General features: G+C 42.9%; 2 non-coding genes and 1 pseudogene across 2 annotated transcripts; 1 reads left to right on the forward strand and 2 right to left on the reverse strand.

Moving 5' to 3' along the window:
* Positions 1-4,738: 4,738 nt before the first annotated feature.
* On the reverse strand, positions 4,739-5,515 carry LOC128598836 (nascent polypeptide-associated complex subunit alpha-like; annotated as a pseudogene).
* A 3,693-nt stretch (positions 5,516-9,208) lies between these two features.
* Positions 9,209-9,280, forward strand: TRNAC-GCA (transfer RNA cysteine (anticodon GCA)). The gene has a single exon. It is a non-coding gene; the product is annotated as a tRNA-Cys (tRNA).
* A 2,560-nt stretch (positions 9,281-11,840) lies between these two features.
* Positions 11,841-11,912, reverse strand: TRNAC-GCA (transfer RNA cysteine (anticodon GCA)). The gene has a single exon. It is a non-coding gene; the product is annotated as a tRNA-Cys (tRNA).
* Between the last annotated feature and the right edge of the window lie 7,265 nt (positions 11,913-19,177).

Here is a 19,177-nt window from a genome sequence, read left to right on the forward strand (position 1 = left end):
TTCTTATCACCAGGGAAGATACCAAAAGGCTGCAGTCCCCGTGCTGGGCCCAGATGCAGTCCCAGCTCTCCCAGGAGGCCCTGCACTGGCAAGTCAGTGAAGCTAGTAAGGACCAAGCCTAGCCATGTGGGGGACCTAAAGTCCAGGCCCCCCTTAACCCCTCACTAAGTGGGGGACTAAGGTCTCGCTCTCCTGTCCAGGGCCCTGACTTGCAGCAGGTCAGACACACTGAAGAATGTGTACCTTTTCTCTGGCAGGCACACCTGTGGTGGCTGATGCCACTGAGGAACTCATCTGAGCACCTAAAACACCCATTGGATGCCCGAGTCACAGACACTCAGAGGGACATAGAAGATGGTGGCAAAGACCTGCAGGGGATGGGATTCAATCACTCTTATTACACAGACAAGTTCAGTGTGGGAAGGAGGAGGAGGAAAAAGTATTACTTCTTTGTAAAAATCTCAGGTCAGTGCCTCCTGGACTAGTGAGTACATTATAGATTCTTAACAAATGCTGGTTGACTAAAAAATAAATAGAAAATTTAGAAAACACAAATAAATATCAGGAACAAAATAAAAAATTACCTGTAATCTCACCGGTGTAATAACTACTCTGAGCAGTTTGGGTTTTCTCCTCCAAACTCAAAATATGCAGTCCCAGGATGGGGGATTTAAGCATTTACTGCTCCAGGGTGGAATCCACACCCTGTTCTTTCGTGCTCCATCCACTCTCATTCTGCCCTGGGCTGCTGCCTTTCTCCCTTAGCAATGTTCCCTGTTCTGTTCTGTACCAACTAGATGTTTGGCTTTAACAGCAGGCATCTCTCTGAATTGTCCTTCCTTTTATATGAAAATTACAGTAATTCTTGGGCCAAGCCTGGTGGCTCCCACCTGTAATCCTAGCACTATGGGAGGCCAAGGCAGGTGAGCTTGAGCTCAGGAGTTCGAGACCAGCATCAAAAGAAACCTAGAGACCTAGGGCGGTGCCTGTGGCTCAGTGGGTAGGGTGCCAGCCCCATATACCAAGGGTGGCAGGTTCAAACCCAGCCTCGGCCAAACTGCAACAACAAAAAAATAGCTGGGCATTGTGGCAGGTGCCTATAGTCCCAGCTACTTGGGAGTCTGAGGCAAGAGAATCACCTAAGCCCAAGAGCTGGATGTTGCTGTGAGCTGTGACACCATGGCACTCTACTGAGGGTGACAAAGTGAGACTCTGTTTCTAAAAAAAAAAAAACAGATGGAGACTTACATCTTTTATGTTTACCTGAATGGAGTTGAAACACATTCTTCTTAGTAAAGTATCTCTAGAATGGAAAAAAAAGTACCCAATGTACTCGATACTAATATGAAACCAAATTATAAACACACACTCATAGAATGATAAAACACAAATGTAGTCCAGCAAGAGGAAGGGAAGGGGAGGGCAATTGGTGGGACGATAGAGGGCATTTGGTGTGATCCTACCTAATGTGCACAATGTGAAGGTATTCAGCACATCCCCCTGGATGAGTGGCTCTCCTACAACTTGAACTTTACCTTGGAAGTGAGAACAATGTAACCTAAAAATTTGTTCCCTCATGTTAATTTAAATTTTTTTTTTTTTTGAGATGCAGTCTTACTTTGTCACCCTCAGTAGAATGCCATGGCATCATAGCTCACAGCAACCTCAAACTCTTGGGCTCAAGTGATTCTCTTGCCTCAGATTCCCAAGTAGCTGGGACTACAGGCTCCCGCCACAATGCCTGGCTATTTTTAGAGATGGAGTCTCTCTCTTGCTCATGCTGGTCTTGAACCTGGGAGCTCAGGTAATTCACCCACCTTGGCCTCCCAGAGTGCTAGGATCACAGGCACAAGCCACTGCTAATTTGAAATTGTAAAAAAAAGAGAAAAAAATTTGTGCAGGGTCCCAGGGAAGTTCATGCCAGAGCTGTGCCACCACCAGAATGAATTTTAAACTCTTCCTTGCATCCACGTTTCACTCACTTGCTGACCAACGTCTGAGTGGCTGAGCTTAGGTCACATACCCAAGCTCTGCCACCAGATCTGAGAAACATAGAATCTGGCTTATCTAGTAAAAAACAGAGTCAAACTTTCAATGAAGTTCATGTAATTGCGGATTCCCAAGACTTGTGAAGAGGATTCAGATGCTGGACAGTCAAAACAACAACAGCAACAACAACAACAACAACAAAGACAAAAACAACTGTTCCCCACAGTCCACATGAATGAGTCATGGACAGTGAAATTCACCTGGGACTGCAGAGTCTAAAGGGACCTTCCCATAGGTCGGAAGTGCCCATCTCCCCTCCCTCCATGTATTCAGGATTATTGTCAAGGAACTCAGCATGTAAAAGGAAGCCGGAATCTCAAACCAAATCTGAATGTAAACCTGAGGTGGCCTGATCTGCTTTCCTGAATAAGAAAAATAAGTCCAATCTAATGGGCACTTTTCACCTGCTGGACAAAGTCCTGAACTTCCACACTGAGACTTGTGCCTGCATGTTTGGTATGCTCTTTAGCAGATGGTGCAGTCTAAACTTATGCCTGCCTGCCACCCTGTTCTGTTTGCCCACATCTCCATCCCTAGGCCCCTGGCAGCCTCTGTGCCTATAGCCTTACTGAGGACAGCACAGGTAGACTGAATTCCTAGGAGAAAGTAAAAACAAACAGTTGAGTCTGATGTGTACTATTTGCCAATTTCCATGGAGTAAATACTCCCACCATGGCAGATTTCAAGCTACTAATGGTTTAACATTGGTTGGTCCCTGGCTGAGGACACCGATTTTTAAAATCATCACTACCTATAGCTGGAAGCACCTTTAGACTCATTTTGAACTGTGGTTCCCATAAACTTGGGCTGTCTCTCAGAATCTTTGGAGGGTGGCGGAAGCGATTAATAGGAGAGTGTGCTTATCAGACATAAAGCATCAGAATCACTTGAGAATCTGAATAATTTTTCCTTTTATCTTTTTATTTTTGATTTCAAAATATTATGGGGGTACGAATGCTTTTTGGTTACATGTATCAATTTCGTTATGCTCGTGTCAGGGTTTAAATGCACTCATTACCAGACAGTACTGATTGTACTGTTGGGTATGTTTTCATCCATCTCCCCATCACCTCTTCTCCCCAGGTTGATTTCTAGAGTTTTACTTCCCTCTGTGCACATGTGTGCTCATTGGTTAGTTTCAGTTTAATATCTGGTACATGTGGTGTTAGTTTTTCTATTCTTTAGATACTTCTCTTAGGATAATGGTCTCCAGTTCTATCAAATTTTTTGCAAAAGGCCTTAATTCATTCTTCTTCATGGCTGAGTAGTATGTGTATTCCACAGCATACCTATACCACGTTTTGTTAATCTACTCATGAATGGATGGGCACTTGGGTTGATTCCACAACTTTGCAATTATGAATTGTACTGCAATAAATGTTCAAGTATAGGTATCTTTTTAACAGGATGACTTCTTTTCCTTTGGATAAATACCAAGTAATGGGATAGCTGCATTGAATAGTAGGTCTACTTTTAGTTCATTGAGGATTCTTCATACTGTTTTCCACAGAAGTAGTCCTAATTTTCAGTCCCACCGACAGTATAGAAGTATTCTTTTCTCTCTATATCCATGCCAGAATCTATTGTTTTTGGACTTTTTAATAAAAGCCATTCTAACTGGGTTAAGGTCATTGTGGTTTTAATTTTCATTTCCCTGATGATGTTGAGCATTTTTTTCAAATGTTTATTGGTCATTTTCCTTTCTTCTTTTGAGAAGCTTCTGTTCGTATCTTTTGCCTACTTTTTAATAGAGTTGTTCATTTTTTTTCTTGCTGGTTTGCTGGAGTTCTTTGTAAATTCTCATTATTAATCCTTTATCAGATTTGTAGCTTGTGAATATTCTCTTCAATTCTGTATTTTGTCTAGTTATGCTATTGTTTCATTACCTATGCAGAAGCCTTTTAGTTTAATAAAATCCCGTTTATTGATTTTTGTAGCTGCCATGATTGCCACTGGGGTCTTTTTCACAAATTGCTTTCCTAGGCCAATATCTAAAAGAATTTCTCCTACATTTTCCTCTAGAATTCTCATGGTTTTATGCCTTAGATATAAGTCTTATATCCACCTTGAATTAATTTTTCTGAGTGTTGAGAGTTTCAGTCTTCTGCATGTGGCTATCCAATTTTCCCAGTATCATTTATTGAATAGGGCTTCTTTTTCCCAGTGTGTGTTGTTGTCTGCTTTGTCAAAGATAAGTTGGTTTAGGTAGATGATTTTATATCTGGGTTCTCTGTTCTGTTCCATTGGTCTATGTCTCTAGTTTTGTACTAACACCATGCTATTTTGGTTACTATAGCTTTATGGTATTCTTTAAAATCTGGTAATGTTATGCTTCCAGATTTGTTCTTTATGCTTAAGATTGCTATGGCTATTCAGGCTCTTTTCTGGTTCCAAATGAAGCATAGGATTATTTTTTCTAAAGCTTCTATGGCCATTACAGGAAAAGTATGACTTTGGTAACTTGGCAGGGATTGCATTGAATTTATAAATCACTCTGGGTAGTATGAACATTTTAACAATGTTGATTCTATTTATCTATGAGCATGATGTGTTTTTCCATTTGTCTGTATGCTCTGTGATTTCTTTCCTCAGAGTTTCATAATTCTCTTTATAGAGATCTTTTACAACCTTGATTAAGTATATTCCTAGGTATTTTAATTCTTTTTTTAAAAATTCATCCAACAAGAAGCCATAACTTTATTAATGATAGAAACAGTACAAATTTCAAACCAAGCTGCAGTTACTCTTTTGAAACACCAAAAAAGTCCTCATTTTTTGATGATTACATTGTTAGTTCCACAATAGCATTTACAATATCATTACTGTTTTTCTTCAGAGCTCGGACTGCCTATGCTCTTGACACATTTGCTTGTGACATGACCAATTCTATGTCCTTAACTTCCATACCTGTTTCATCAACCTCTTCCTCCTCATCTCTTCTTGTACAGTTGGAGTCCGTGTGTTTTCTTGAATGTTTGAAACAACTTCACCTTGAACTTTGAATTTCTCAGCAGCTGCTAGCTCTGCCTGCTGAGATAAATCTTCGATTTTGGCTTCACCAAAAACTATGTAGGTATCTGAAGTGGGCTCTTGTAGACATCTGGTTTTGTGATGACAAAGAGGATATTCTTAGATTTCCAGACAGTGACTCTAGTAACCCCTGTAACTTGTCGAAGACTCAGTTTGGACATAGCCTTCTGTGCCTTCGTTCACTCTGTTTTGCTTTACTGGCTGGTTCTTCATCCATCTCAGCGGCTGCTGCCAGCTGCACTTGCTGTGTGGTTGCCTGTGTGGAATCTTGTTCCTCTAACTCTGGTACTGATTCATCACTGTCAGATTCTGTTCCAGACCCTGTCTCAGCCTGAGGCTGTGGCAACTCCTGCTCTGTAGCAGGGACGTTTTCTGTGGCTTCACCAGGCCTGTCGTGCAGCGAACGCAGACCCAAGATGGCAGCAGAAAGAGAGCAAGTGAGCGGTATTTGCATTTCTTTGTAGCTATTGTCAACGGTATTGAGTCTTTGATTTGACTCTCGGATTGACTGTTTTTGGTGTATTGGAATGCTACTGATTTGTGTACATTGATTTTGTAACCTGTGACTTTGAATTATTATTCATCAATTCCAGGAGTCTTTTGGTGGAGTGAAGTCTCTGGGTTTTCTATATATAGGATCATATTGTCAGCAAAAAGCAATAGTTTGACCTGTTCTAGTTCTTAGTGAGAATGCTTTCAACTTTTCTCCATTTAGTATGATGTTGGCTGTGGGTTTGTCATATATGGCTTTTATGATCTTGAGATATGTTCCTTTTATGCCTAGTTTGTTGAAGGTTTTTACCATGAAAGGGTGCTGAATTTTGTCAAACCCTCTTTATGTCTCTATTGAAATGATCATATACGGTCTGACAATTAAGTTTGCAAAATTGCCACTGTGTGCTTACGTTGGCGGCCCTGTTTAAACAATTAGTAAGGTTTCATAACCTAGTGTATCAGTGTCTCACAGTTGTGTTTGTGTCGATGTGCGGTGGTGTCTCCCTGAGTGGCGGTCATTATCATTATTGCAGGTTTTTGTGCGCCATTGTGAGACTGTTGAAGCTTAAATTACAGCACCAAAAAAGCATTCATATATTTCTTGTCAAACTTGACAACAGTGGCAGTGAAATCAGGAACACGTTAGTCCAAGTTTACGGGGATAATGTCATGAAGAAAATGGCAATGTAAAAATTGATTAAATATTTTTCTGAGGGGAGAGAAAATGTCACAAATGAAGAGAGATCTGGGTGGTTAGTAATGAGCAGAACTGATGAAAACGTTGCAAAAATTTGTCAAATTATGCATCAAAATCATCAGCTGGCTGTTAGAAGCATAGCAGCCTGAGTAAAAATTGATAGAAACAGTTAGAAATTATTTATTTATTTATTTTATTTTTAGAGACAGAGGCTTATTTTGTTGCCCTCGGTAGAGTGCTGTAGTGACACAGCTCACAGCAACCTCCAGCTCTTGGGCTTAGGTGATCCTATTGCCTCAGCCTCCCAAGTAGCTGGGACTACAGGTGCCCACTACAACGCCTGGCTATTTCTTTTTGTTGCAGTTTTGGCCGGGGCCAGGTTCAAACCCACCACCCTTGGTATATGGGGCTGTTGCCTTACCCACTGAGCCACAGGCACCACCTAGTCTCCATCTTTTTTATGGCTGAATAGTATTCCATGATATACATATACCATAATTTGTTAATCCATTCATGGATCAATGGGCATTTGGGTTGCTTCCACAACTTGGCATTATGAATTGAGCTGCAATAAACATTCTAGTGCAGATGTCTTTGTGGTAAGATGATTTTTGTTCTTCTGGGTAGATACCTAGGAATGGGATTGTGGGATCAAATGGAAGGTCAACTTTCAGTTTTTGAGGATTCTCCATACTTCTTTCCATAAAGCTTATACTAGTTTGCAATCCCACCAGCAGTGTAGAAGTGTTCCCTTCTCTCCAAATTCCATGCCAGTATCTGCAGCTTTGGGACTTTGTGATGTGGGCTAATCTTATTGGAGTTAGGTGATATCTCAGAGTGGTTTTGATTTGCAGTTCTCTGATGATTAAAGACAACGATCCTGCACTATTTCTAAGCCTCTGTCTCTAGACTTCCCTTCAGGGGTATGAATTACCTCACAATGCCATGTCATAGAATGTGTATCCACGCAGTTGATATTTTTATGTCTATAAACAACACTGCAATGACCAGCCATGTATGTACATCTGTGCACGCTCATACAAGATAAAGCAAATGCACATATTTAAGTATTTTGATTGCCAAGTAGCCTTCCAGGAAAGGTACATCAATTACAATATATCCCACCAGCCTTGTACAAAAGTACTCACTAACTTTTAAAGAATTACAGTAATTTATTTTTCTTTCCTTTCTTTCTTTCTTTCTTTTCTTTCTTACAGTGTCTCACTTGTTGACCCTGGGTAGAATGCCACGACATCATAGCCCACAGCAACTGCTAACTCTTGGGCTCAAGCAATCTTCTTTGCTTCAGCCTTCCTAGTAGCAGGGACTACAGCCACTGCACTGGCTACTTTTTCTATTTTTATTACAGACAGGAGTCTCATTCTTGCTCAGGCTGGTCTTAAACTCCTGAGCTCAAGTGATCCACCCGCCTTGGCCTCCCAGAGTGCTGGGATTACAGGTGGGAGCCACCAGGCTTGGCCCAAGAATTACTGTAATTTTCATATAAAAGGAAGGACAATTCAGAGAGATGCCTGCTGTTAAAGCCAAAAGTCTAGTTGGTACAGAACAGGGTGGGGGAACATTGCTAAGGGAGAAAGTCAGCAGCCCAGGGCAGAATGAGAGTGGATGGAGCACCAAAGAACAGGGTGTGGATCCCACCCTGGAGCAGTAAGTGCTTAAATCCCCCATCCTGGGACTGCATATTTTGAGTTTGGAGGAGAAAACCCAAACTGCTCAGAGTAGTTATTACACCGGTGAGATTACAGGTAATTTTTTATTTTGTTCCTGATACTTATTTGTGTTTTCTAAATTTTCTATTTATTTTTTAGTCAACCAGCATTTGTTAAGAATCTATAATGTACCCACTAGCCCAGGAGGCACTGACCTGAGATTTTTACAAAGAAGTAATATTTCCTCCTCCTCCTCCTTCCCACATTGAACTTGCCTGTGTAATAAGAGTGATTGAATCCCATCCCCTGCAGGTCTTTGCCACCATCTTCTATGTCCCTCTGAGTGTCTGTGACTCGGGCATCCAGTGGGTGTTTTAGGTGCTCAGATGAGTTCCTCAGTGGCATCAGCCACCACAGATGTGCCTGCCAGAGAAAAGGTACACATTCTTCAGTGTGTCTGACCTGCTGCAAGTCAGGGCCCTGGACAGGAGAGCGAGACCTTAGTCCCCCACTTACCGGGGGATTTAGGGGGGCCTGGACTTTAGGTCCCCCACATGGCTAGGCTTGGTCCTTACTAGCTTCACTGACCTGCCAGTGCAGGGCCTCCTGGGAGAGCTGGGACTGCATCTGGGCCCAGCACGGGGACTGCAGCCTTTCGGTATCTGCCCTGGTGATAAGAAAGTCTCTAGCGCAGTAGTTCTCAACCTTCGTAATGCTGCAACACTTTCATACAGTTCCTCATGTTGTGGTAACCCCCAACCATAAAATTTTTTTGTTGCAACTTCATGATAGTAATTTTGCTACTGTTATGAATCGTAATGTAAATATCTGATATGCAGGATGTATTTAGGTGACCCCTGTGAAAGGGTCGTTCAACCCTCAAAGGGGTCACAACCCACAGGTTGAGAACTGCTGCTCTAGAGACTTTGCTGAGGCCATGGACTTGGCTACAGGATGAGGGAAGGAGACCACAGAGGAGATGGTGGAGAAACTCAAAAGTCCACCCATTGGTTCTGGAGAGGAAAGTGTGGAGACCTCAGGTGGGGACTGAGGGATGCAAACCTCAGGTCAGAGGAGGGGAGACTTCCAGGGTTCACACAAAGCATAGGGAGGGTGAGCTCATGGCCAGAAAAGGGGTGATTTGCAATGAGCTCCATCCGTCTGCCAGGTGACAGGGGCAGAGTAAGAGCAAAGGGAGATCATAGTGCCCTGAACTATATGGGTGGGGCCACGGTGGTTACCAGTGCTGAGCCCAGGCTTCAGGAGAGGGGGTATAGCTCAGGGGTAGAGCATTTGACTGCAGATCAAGAGGTCCCTGGTTCAAATCCAGGTGCACCCTAGTTCTTATTCTTTTGTGCCTGAACCAACTGTTGTCTCCCAACCCTGAAAGTTCCCATGAAGAGAGTGGAGAGAAGAAGTGGGCAAGTCCCCTCAGGTGCCCAGATGAGCTCTGCCACCTAACCCTCCTGAGCTGACACCATCCATCTCCTATAGTTTGAGGTGGATGTTTGTTTATTATATGACTGCCCAGTACAAAACCTTCATTTTGAAGACCCCAAATAATGTAAATGTTGGTGCAAATCACAGCTCTGCAACCTGCAACATCAGACAAATGTAGCAAAGCTGGCACCTAACCGCTGATGCGAGGGACCACGGCAGACACTAAAGTGGACTGGGCACCTGCAGGGCTGGGGACTGATCAAACTTCATCCAAGGGAGGGCAGCAGAGCTCTGACTGAGTAGCAGGCCTTGTGGCTAGATGCAGTGTCCAGCAAGAAGCTGTGAGTTCAGAGCTCATGCACCCAGCTGGGGATAGAAGTAAGAGAATGTACCAGGGAGGAAAGAGGAGGCTTCTGGGCACTCAAATGAGGGGTTAGCAGGACAGGGCAGCACTCATGGTGCTCATGGCCAGTAGAAGTTTAGCTTGCCTGAATTAAGTCAGTCAGGACATGGGGCCTAACCAGGAACAAACGGGAACTGGTACAGGTGGTTGGAGGGTCTGTCCTCAGGGAAGCCACCATCTTAAATGCATCTGTTAGGGGACTCATTGGAGGTGAGCTTCTGGCTTAGAGGAAGAGCATTTGACTACAGGTCAACAGGTCAGTGACCTGTTTTGTTTGTTTGTTTGTTTGTTTTGTGTGTATGTGTCCTTTTAGTACTAGACTGAATGTACTCAGGGTGATTCTTGAAAGGCCTGTCTGATCTGGCCTTTTGAGGCTCAACATGGGGGTGTGGGTGTAGACACAGGCAGTAAGCTAGACTATGTCTTGCCTGGGTTGGATTAGTAAAGAGAACCCAAGACCAGCCCTGTGGGACTCAGTCCCAACCCTATCATTAATCAGGTGTGAGCTTGGGTATGTCTCTTAATTATGACCGCTTTTCAAGCCTATGACATAGGGTACCAAACTAAATTGTTAGTTCCCAATTCAGAATTTCCTCTAGAATAATCTGAGAAGCTTGTTAAAAATAGTCCTTTGGCCCCACTCCCAAGTATTCCAATTCAGAAGGTCTCAGATGGAGCAAGTGAACGTTTATTTTCACTTGCTGGAACTCCCCTACTGTCACCATGGCACACAGCAGAAGTTGTGATGGGCAGCCCTGCTGGGGAACCAGGCTTCAGGCTGACCCAGAGATGTTCCACAGAAACATCATTGCCTTTTACACTGATGTCCTCAGCTTTGTACTGCTGGGCATCGGGAGTGCTGGGCATAGGCAGAGGATCATAAGGTCTTCATTAGACAATAATTAGAAGAGCTTTTAAGGATAGGTCAAAAGCCTTCAATCTAGGTGCCCCTTACTTGTTCTTATTTTTACTTACTGAGTTTGGAATGTAATTCTAGCTTGCTTTCCCATGAAGGAACTCATGATTATAAATCTCTGCCTGCTAAGAGGAGAGAAAGAAAAGAAGGCTATAGTGTCAGGTCAGTCCCCTGGGAAGCCCCAAGTGACTTCCTCCACTGTCTCACTCATTGCCCTCAGACCTCAGAGCCTCCAGGATCCTGCTGTTTCCCCACCCCCATCAGGGCTGGGCAGGGTGTGAGTTTCTAGCAGCCTCTGTAATTCCAGGACCTGGAGACACAGAGCCAAAGTCCATGGCCTCTGACCTGAAGCCTGGCATTCTGAGCTCAGAAATCTAAGCATTACCGTATTGGTGGGACATATAATGCTCCTGCGGATTCAACCAGTGCTCTTACAGCCCACGCAGGGTGCTATGGAGGATACAGCAGGAAATGGAGAATAAATCCAGTTCTCCTTCTTGGGGAACTTATGTATCTGTCTGGGAAGATTCTAAACAACTTTGAAAAGGAAGGGCTGGAGAAAGGGAAGAGGAGTGGAGGGGCCGGGGGAGGATGAGTGGAGGGAGAGTAATTGGTGGGACCATACCTAAAGTGCATCTTACAAGGGTACATGTGAAATTTACTAAATGTAGAAGATAAATGTCTTAACACAATAACTAAGAAAATGCTGTGAAGGCTATGTTAATCAGTTTGATGAAAATATTTGAAATTGTATATAAGGGCGGCGCCTGTGGCTCAAAGGAATAGGCACAAGCCCTATATGCTGGAGGTGGCAAGTTCAAACCCAGCCCTGGCCAAATACTGCAAAAAAAAAAAAAAAGAAAGAAATTGTATATAAAACCAGCATATTGTACCCCATGATTGCATTAGTGTACACAGCTGATTTAATTATAAAAAGAAAGAAAGAATAATAAATAAAAAAATAAAATAAAAAGAAAGAAAGAAAGAAAAAGAAGGGCTGTAGCTGAGTAGAACCCAGAGGGCTGGAGAAGGTCTTTCCTTACAAACTTTAGCTTTAAAGTCCACGAATATCAAGGGTTACTGAGTCTGCACTTCAGGGATACTTTGGACCCACTTCAGGGGTTAAAAATGATAGGCAGTAGGGGGCACCTGGATTTGAACCAGGGACCTCTTGATCTGCAGTCAAATGCTCTACCCCTGAGCTATACCCCCTGGCCTGGGTGTATAATGTTATTAACACCATTTATATGTGATGACACACCAAGAACAAGACATTCTTGCTGGTTGAGATGTCCTAGCCAGGTCTATTTCTCTGACCTCTGGCCTCCCTCCTGTCCTCTTCTTTCCTCACCACTTCTGTGTTCACCTGGTTGAGGACACCCTGGTGGACTTCTTTCCTCACCACTTCTTTACTGCTGGAAGACCTTTAAGATAATCCAGATAATCCTCCTTGACAATAACAATTGTTAAGCATCTACTTGGTGTCAGGTGTGCTGGATCGAGGACATGACTATAAATAGGTGGCATTACCTTCTCCTGCACTAAAAGAAGGTTCAGAGCCTGTGTTGTGGAGTTTATTTAACTATATAGAATAATGTTCATAATAATTTCCTAAGTGAAAATGCAAATTGCTTTTGTAAAAATAAGTTACTTGAAATGATTATAATCTAGAGTTTCACTCCTAGGAAATCATCTTTCAGAAATGCTCACATAAGTGCATGAAGACACACATGTGGGGATTCATTCAGCCTTTTTTTTTTTTTTATGAATTAGCAAAACACTGGAAACCATCTAAATGTCCATCACATCAGTTAAGACAATGTGTACACTCATAGGATGGAATATATACAACAGGGAAAGATAAACTGGATCCAGAGTTCTATCATGGAAAGATGCTTAAATGAGACCTTTAAGTGAAAAATGCAAATTGCATGACACATGTATGATGTGAGCTCGTTTTGGCTTTTAAAAAGATATTTTATATGTGCATATTCTTATATAACAAAAATTATGCATACATATAAAGGTACATAGGTATATGTGTATGTGTATATACGGTGGAACCTCCATAGCTGACTACCTCCCTACATTGACCACCTCTGAAAGTTGACCTAATTTTCACAGACTGGACATGGACCACATGTACGTATCAGCAGGCCTAGTTCTTTATGGTGATCACCTCTGTATGTTTGTTACAGTCCCTTCAGTGGTCGGGAGGCTGAAGGAAGAGGATCACTTGAGCCAAGGAATTTGAAGTTGCTGTGGGTTATGATGCCACAGCACTCTACCCATGGCAACAGAATAAGACTCTGTCTCAGAAAAAAAAAAAAAAGGAAATGAGAGAAAACAACGGACATACTCTCTAGGAGCTTATGCAGTCTATGTCATCCTAATACTCCTTCCACCTCAGATCCCAAATAGCTCCAAATCCAAGGCCCTCCTAGGCTTATTCTCATTGCTTCCCTATCATGTTTCTTTCTGGTAATTTTCGTCATTCTCAGTTTCCAGCCCCTTTCCTCTAAGGTTGTCACTCTTCTTTCATACACCAATTGCCCCCCATCCACCCAGCTGAGGGTTTTTATCATGTCCCAGCTGGGACACCATAATAGCATGTTTGGCCTCAGGGCAAAGGGTACCCTGTAGTGGGCCAGGGGTACCCCAGACCCTGATGCACCTGCCCCTCTCACCCCTTGGCCATAATGAGGCCAGTGATGCTGCAGCTTCTTCCAAACCCGGCTTCTCCATCCTGACCTCCCAAAGCTTCCACAGATGCCAAGGGCCTGGTACCTGGTAGGGAAGGGACACACCCAAGGAGACTTATAAACTGTATGATACAAAGAACTGGCCCCTATCCTATTGAAACTGTCTCATAACATCAAAAAGGAAAGAATCCTCCCCAACTCACTCTACAAAGCCAGTATCATCCCGACACCAAAGTCAGGAAAGGGTACAGCAAAAAAAGAAAACTATAGGCTGATCAATATCCTTCATGAAAATAGATGCAAAAATTCTCAAAGAAGTACTAGCAAACTGAATACAACAGGACATCAAAAAAGAATTCATCACAATCAAGTAGGTTTCATTACAGGGATGCAAGGATGATTCAACATATGCAAATCAATGAATGTGATTTACCACATAAACAGAATTAAGAACAAAACCCACACAATCATCTCAATAGATGCAAAAAAATTAGACAAAATCCAGCACCATGTCATGATAAAAACCCTCAACAAATGAGTAATAGAAGAACATATCTCAAAATAATAAATGCCATGTGTGAAAAACTCACAGTCAACATCATATTAAATGGAGAAAAGTTGAAACTATTTCCCTTAAGAACTGGAACAAGACAAGGATGACCACTGTCATCGCTTCTATTCAACACCATACCTGAAGTCCTAGGCCATGTAATCAGGCAAGAGAAAGAAATGAAGGACATTGAAATTGGGAAAGAGGAGGTCAAACTATTCCTGTTTGCTGATGATATGATCTTACATCTAGAAAACCCCAAAGATTCTACCAAAAGGCTCTTAGAATTGATCAGTAAAGTTAGTAAAGTCTTGGGTCACAAAATCACTGTACACAAATCAGTAGTATTTCTGTATACTAACAACGGTCAATCTGAGAGTTAAATCAAGAACTCAATACCATTTACAATAGCTGCACAGAAAATAAGACACCTAGGAATATACTTAACCAAGGAGATGAAAGAACTCAACAGGGAGAACAACAAAACACCGCTGGAAAAAAATCACAGATGACACAAACAAATGGAAAACACTCTAGGACTAGAAGAATCAACATTGTTAAATTGTCCATGCTGCCCAAAGTGGTTACACAGATTTGATGAAATCCTCATCAAAATACCAATGGCAATGTTCACGGATCTAGAAAAAATAATTCTAGAACTTCATATGGAAGCATAGAAGATCTCAAATAGCCAAAGCAATCCTAAGCAAACAAACAAACAAACAAAAAAACACATCTGGAGGCATCACATTCCCTGACTTGAAATTATCATACAAGGCTACAGTAACCAAAACTGCATGGTGCTAGTATAAATATAGACACATAGACCACTGGAACAAAATAGAACCCAGAAATAAAACCATATAGCTACAACCTACTGATTTCCAACAAAAAAGCTACAGGGGGGAAAGGATGCCCCATCCCAATAAATGGTGGTAGGAAAACTGTTGGTGGGAATTTAAAGTAGGATCACCATTATTGAAAGAAGTATGAAGATTCCTTAAAGAACTTGGTTGGAACTAGAGACCATTATCCTACGTGAAGTATCTCAGGAATGGAAAAACAGATACCACATGTTCTCACTTATAAGTGGGAGCTAAACAAGGGATGTACACAGTCCTAAAGTGGTGTAGTGAACATTGAGACTGAAGAAGGGGCAGGGTGGGAGAGGGGTGAGGAACAAGAGTCTACCTATTTGGTACAATGTACACTGTTCTGGTGACAGGTACACTGACAGCCCTGACTTCAGCATGATAAAAAATTCATCCAGAAACAAAAAAACACTTCTACTTCTAAATTAAAAAAACAAAACAAAACTGGGTATAGGGGTCACAGGAACACTGATTTTGCAATAAAGTCAAAATGATGATGACATTATTAAAGGCAGTGGGCAGTTTTTCTTTTCATACTTAGAGCAAGACAATCAGGAAGGGATGAGCCCCCTGCTCACTGATGAAATGGACCTGAACCCAAGCACCAGGCAAGCACCTGTTTTCTCAACCTGGGCTTGACTGTACTGGCCCTAAAAAGAACCACTGACTGTCCTTAGGAAATACACCAATTGCTTGTTTCATACACCAATTGCCCCCCATCCTCCCAGTTGGGACACCATAATGAGAGTGTTTGGCTTCAGGGAAAAGGGCATCCTGCAATGGGCCAGGGACACCCCAGACCCTACGCACCTGCCCCTCTCACCCCTCCCAGCCAGCTGGTCTGCCACTCATGCCGAGGGGAATATCAACAAGGAATCAGCCAGAGCACCCGTGGGTACCCAAGCTCAGGGCGCCCTTCCTCCTGCATCTTAATTCCCTTCTGAAACTTCCACTGAGGAAAACTGCATAAATGGCCCAGGTAACTGTGCTAACTGTAGGGAGACTGAAGTGTAGAAGTGGCATCAGCTGGAGTCTCTTGCAGCTGAGAGGGTGCTGGCACCAGATATGACTGTGCAAACCAGACATGGTACAAAGACCCAGGAGGCCAGGGGAGTAAGAGGATGGAGTCAAGCAAGGCAGTCGGGCAAATTTTCCTCTCCAGTTTCCCTGCCCCACCCCACCCCTAGAGGCAAGGGAGGAGACAGAGGGGCAGCAAACCTCTTTTATGACAAGAGGTTCTGCTTTAAATAGAGGAAATTGTCTCCTCAGGGTTAGGATACAGTGGAGACTGGCTGCAGCTGTCTACAACATGTCTAGAACCATCTGGGTTCTATCTAGATCAAGAATCTGAAGAATGATCTTCTCTCAGGAGCGTTAGAAGGGGTTGAGAGAATGGAGCACTCATGGGGCACTACTGGGGCAACTCAAGAGGAGGCCACAGTGGTCAGGCAGTCCTCTGGATGGAGCTGGGGTGTGGTCATCACGTGCCTCATCTTGTATCTATCTGTCCACCCCTCTAGTTTCAAGAGACATGAAACTTGCCACCGGGACAGGCCATGTAAGGACATGAGCTTTCCCTCAGACTGAGATGGGAACCCCTGGAGGGTTTTGTGCATAGCGTGACATAAATGGTCTTTTTCTTTTTTTATTTTCCTTTTATTAAGTCATGTACATATAGATCATGAATACATTTATGCATTTGTGGGGTACAATGTGTTAATTTTTATATGATTTAGAGTGCTTACATCAAACTGATTAATATAGCTTTCACCTCATTTACTCAATTATTGGATGGAGCTAGAACATATTCTTCTTAGTAAAGTATCTCAAGAATAGAAGTATCCAATGTACACAGTACTTTTATGAAACCAATTTATAATTACTCACACTTTCTTATGAAAGATAGATCACAACTATAGCCCAGGGTGAAGGAGAGAAGTGGAGGGGACTTTTTCTTCTGGCAGCCCTAGGTCAATCTTCACTCACCACTTTACGTATCCCATGGTCCCTCTATGGTCACCAAAATATGTTGCCAGATCAAGGAGTTTGCCTGCCTGTTACTCAAGTCAATCAACAAAGAAGATGATGAGAGATAAACAATTTCACTTTTATCTACAGAAAAGTCAGTAATTCTGAAGAACAGCATGGGTATCTTCTTAAAGAACTGTCTGTCCTCTTCTTTCTGTTTGTTACTTTTTATTTTCATAGTAAAAGTAAACATTAGCAATGTTATTACTTATTAGAGTATAGATTAAACGGATTTTTTATAGGTTACACAATATCATCTTATTTTAAAGTGGTTATATTTTAAAGCATTTTTATTTTAGACTAAATTTATAGTTAGTTAACATTTTACTGCATGTACAGAGTGCTCTGGGTCTTTGGCCGGTATCGTGGAGTCTAGTTCCCCAAGTTATCCATGACCGTAGCCTTGGAAGTGAATTAACATGTCTAGATGTCAGCATGCAGGCTCATCTGGCCTTGTTAGGGCCTCACAGCAGTGCCCTGCATGAAATGGCCATTCAGGTTAACAGCAGCGGGTAACAGATATCTTGACCTAGATAGAACCCAGATGTTTCTAGACATGTTGTAGACAGCCAGCCTTTGTCTGGCTCTATAATTTACTCCAGCAAAGACTGGCTGTCCTGGAGTGACAGCGGGAAAAGCCAAAGCTGTGTGTATCCATGGAAGTAGAAGGACATTGTGAGGGAGGTAGATGGACCACAGGCCAAGGCCTTAAAGGAGCTAGAATTACAAGTAAGAGGCCAGCTGTGGGGTCCATCATAGGGAGGCAGGTGGTCAAGGGGAATCATGGGAGCAGGGAGAGACAAAAGAGATTAAGGTCAGAATGAGGATAATAGGCAGTTTCAAGAAGAAGAGGTGAAAGAAGAGAAGACATGAAAGAAGAAGAAGATGAAAAATTAGAGGAGTTGTCAGAAAAGGCATGGGAACAAGAGTGACTCTGCCTTAGATGTTGGTCTGGGTGTGACTCCTGACCGACCCTGAGTCTGGGGAAGCCTCTGCAGTGTCTACCTCAGGTGTCGCTCTCTATGTAGAAACACCTGCTCGCTCTAATTTTGGCATTTCTATCCAAACCACCATTGGTATCACTGCATAAATTACAGCTGTGACACCTGTAGCACTCTTCCACTTCACCTGTACATTCCTTCCAGACCACGACACTTTTTTCCCAAGAAATAAGCCCTGTGTCTAGGGTGTTGTGGGGCAGAGATCTGTCCTGTGGCCGCACAAGGCCATGCTTCTGTCTGTGAAGATCCCTAGTGAATCACCCTTTTCTGCCAAACTGGGTTTGTCCAACTCCTTCTTTGGTTTCTTAGCTCCTTCTGTGTTTGGGGGTTGCTTTGCATATGTGGCCCTTTCACAAAACAAAAGGACTCTTGAGATTCTAAGATCCTGAGAGGAAATGGTTCTGAGCTATGATCAGGCTATGAATGCTGAACACCCAAAATAACACAGAACTAAAGCAAAACACAAACAAGCATACAAACAAGAAGTCTCCTTTTCTCCTACATAAAAGTCCACAGTTAGGTGGGGCAGGTTTGGCATGGCATACCCTAGAATCTGATTCTTTGTGGCTGTGCTGGCCTGCTTGGTTTTCATTCCTAACTAAGGTCTCATCATGGTCCAAGATGGGATCGTCCACTGCAGCCTCATGTCTACCTTCCAGCCAGAAGGAAAGAGAAACCTCTCCCTGAGGAGCAGCCATCACATTCACCTACATCTCATTAACCAGACTTTCACCCTGGCCTCTCTTAATTCCAAAAGAGTCTTGAAAATGTAGTTTTTCCTCTGTGAAGCCATGTGCCCCACTAATAACCAAGCAGGGAGATAGAACAGATTTTAGGGGAAACACTCAATCTGTCTCACTGTGCCCCTCTGTAGCTGCAGTGGTGTTGAATTTGTGAACATTTGTAGAGCCAAGAAGATGGAAATTTCATGAGGCCTTAGCATTGGAAGGACATCCGTGTGGATCTTGACATTTCTGTGAATGAAAGCAGGGGTTGGGGGTTTGAGGAAAATGCAATCATTAGCTTGGTTCTAAAAATTTCCACCAAGTTTGGAGAGTCCCAGAGAGCAGTGAAGATGTAAGTGAAGATGGAGAGCATTGTATAAGGAGATGGCAGTGACTTTTAGATGGAAGAGGTGTTGAGGGTGGTAGCAGACGGGGGTCTCAAAGGGACAATATGGAGAATGAAGCCAGGGAGAGGCATCTCTCTGTTCGGGGGCTTGAAGGGAACAGATGGCTTCAGGGTAAAGCAGGTCATCCAGTGTGCAAGGAGATGTAAAAAGGGAAAGTTTCTGAGGCAAAGGCCAGTGGGGTTGGCTGAGGAG

The sequence above is a fragment of the Nycticebus coucang genome, chromosome 11 (assembly GCF_027406575.1).
Source record: "Nycticebus coucang isolate mNycCou1 chromosome 11, mNycCou1.pri, whole genome shotgun sequence".
In the NCBI taxonomy this organism is placed as follows: domain Eukaryota; kingdom Metazoa; phylum Chordata; class Mammalia; order Primates; family Lorisidae; genus Nycticebus; species Nycticebus coucang.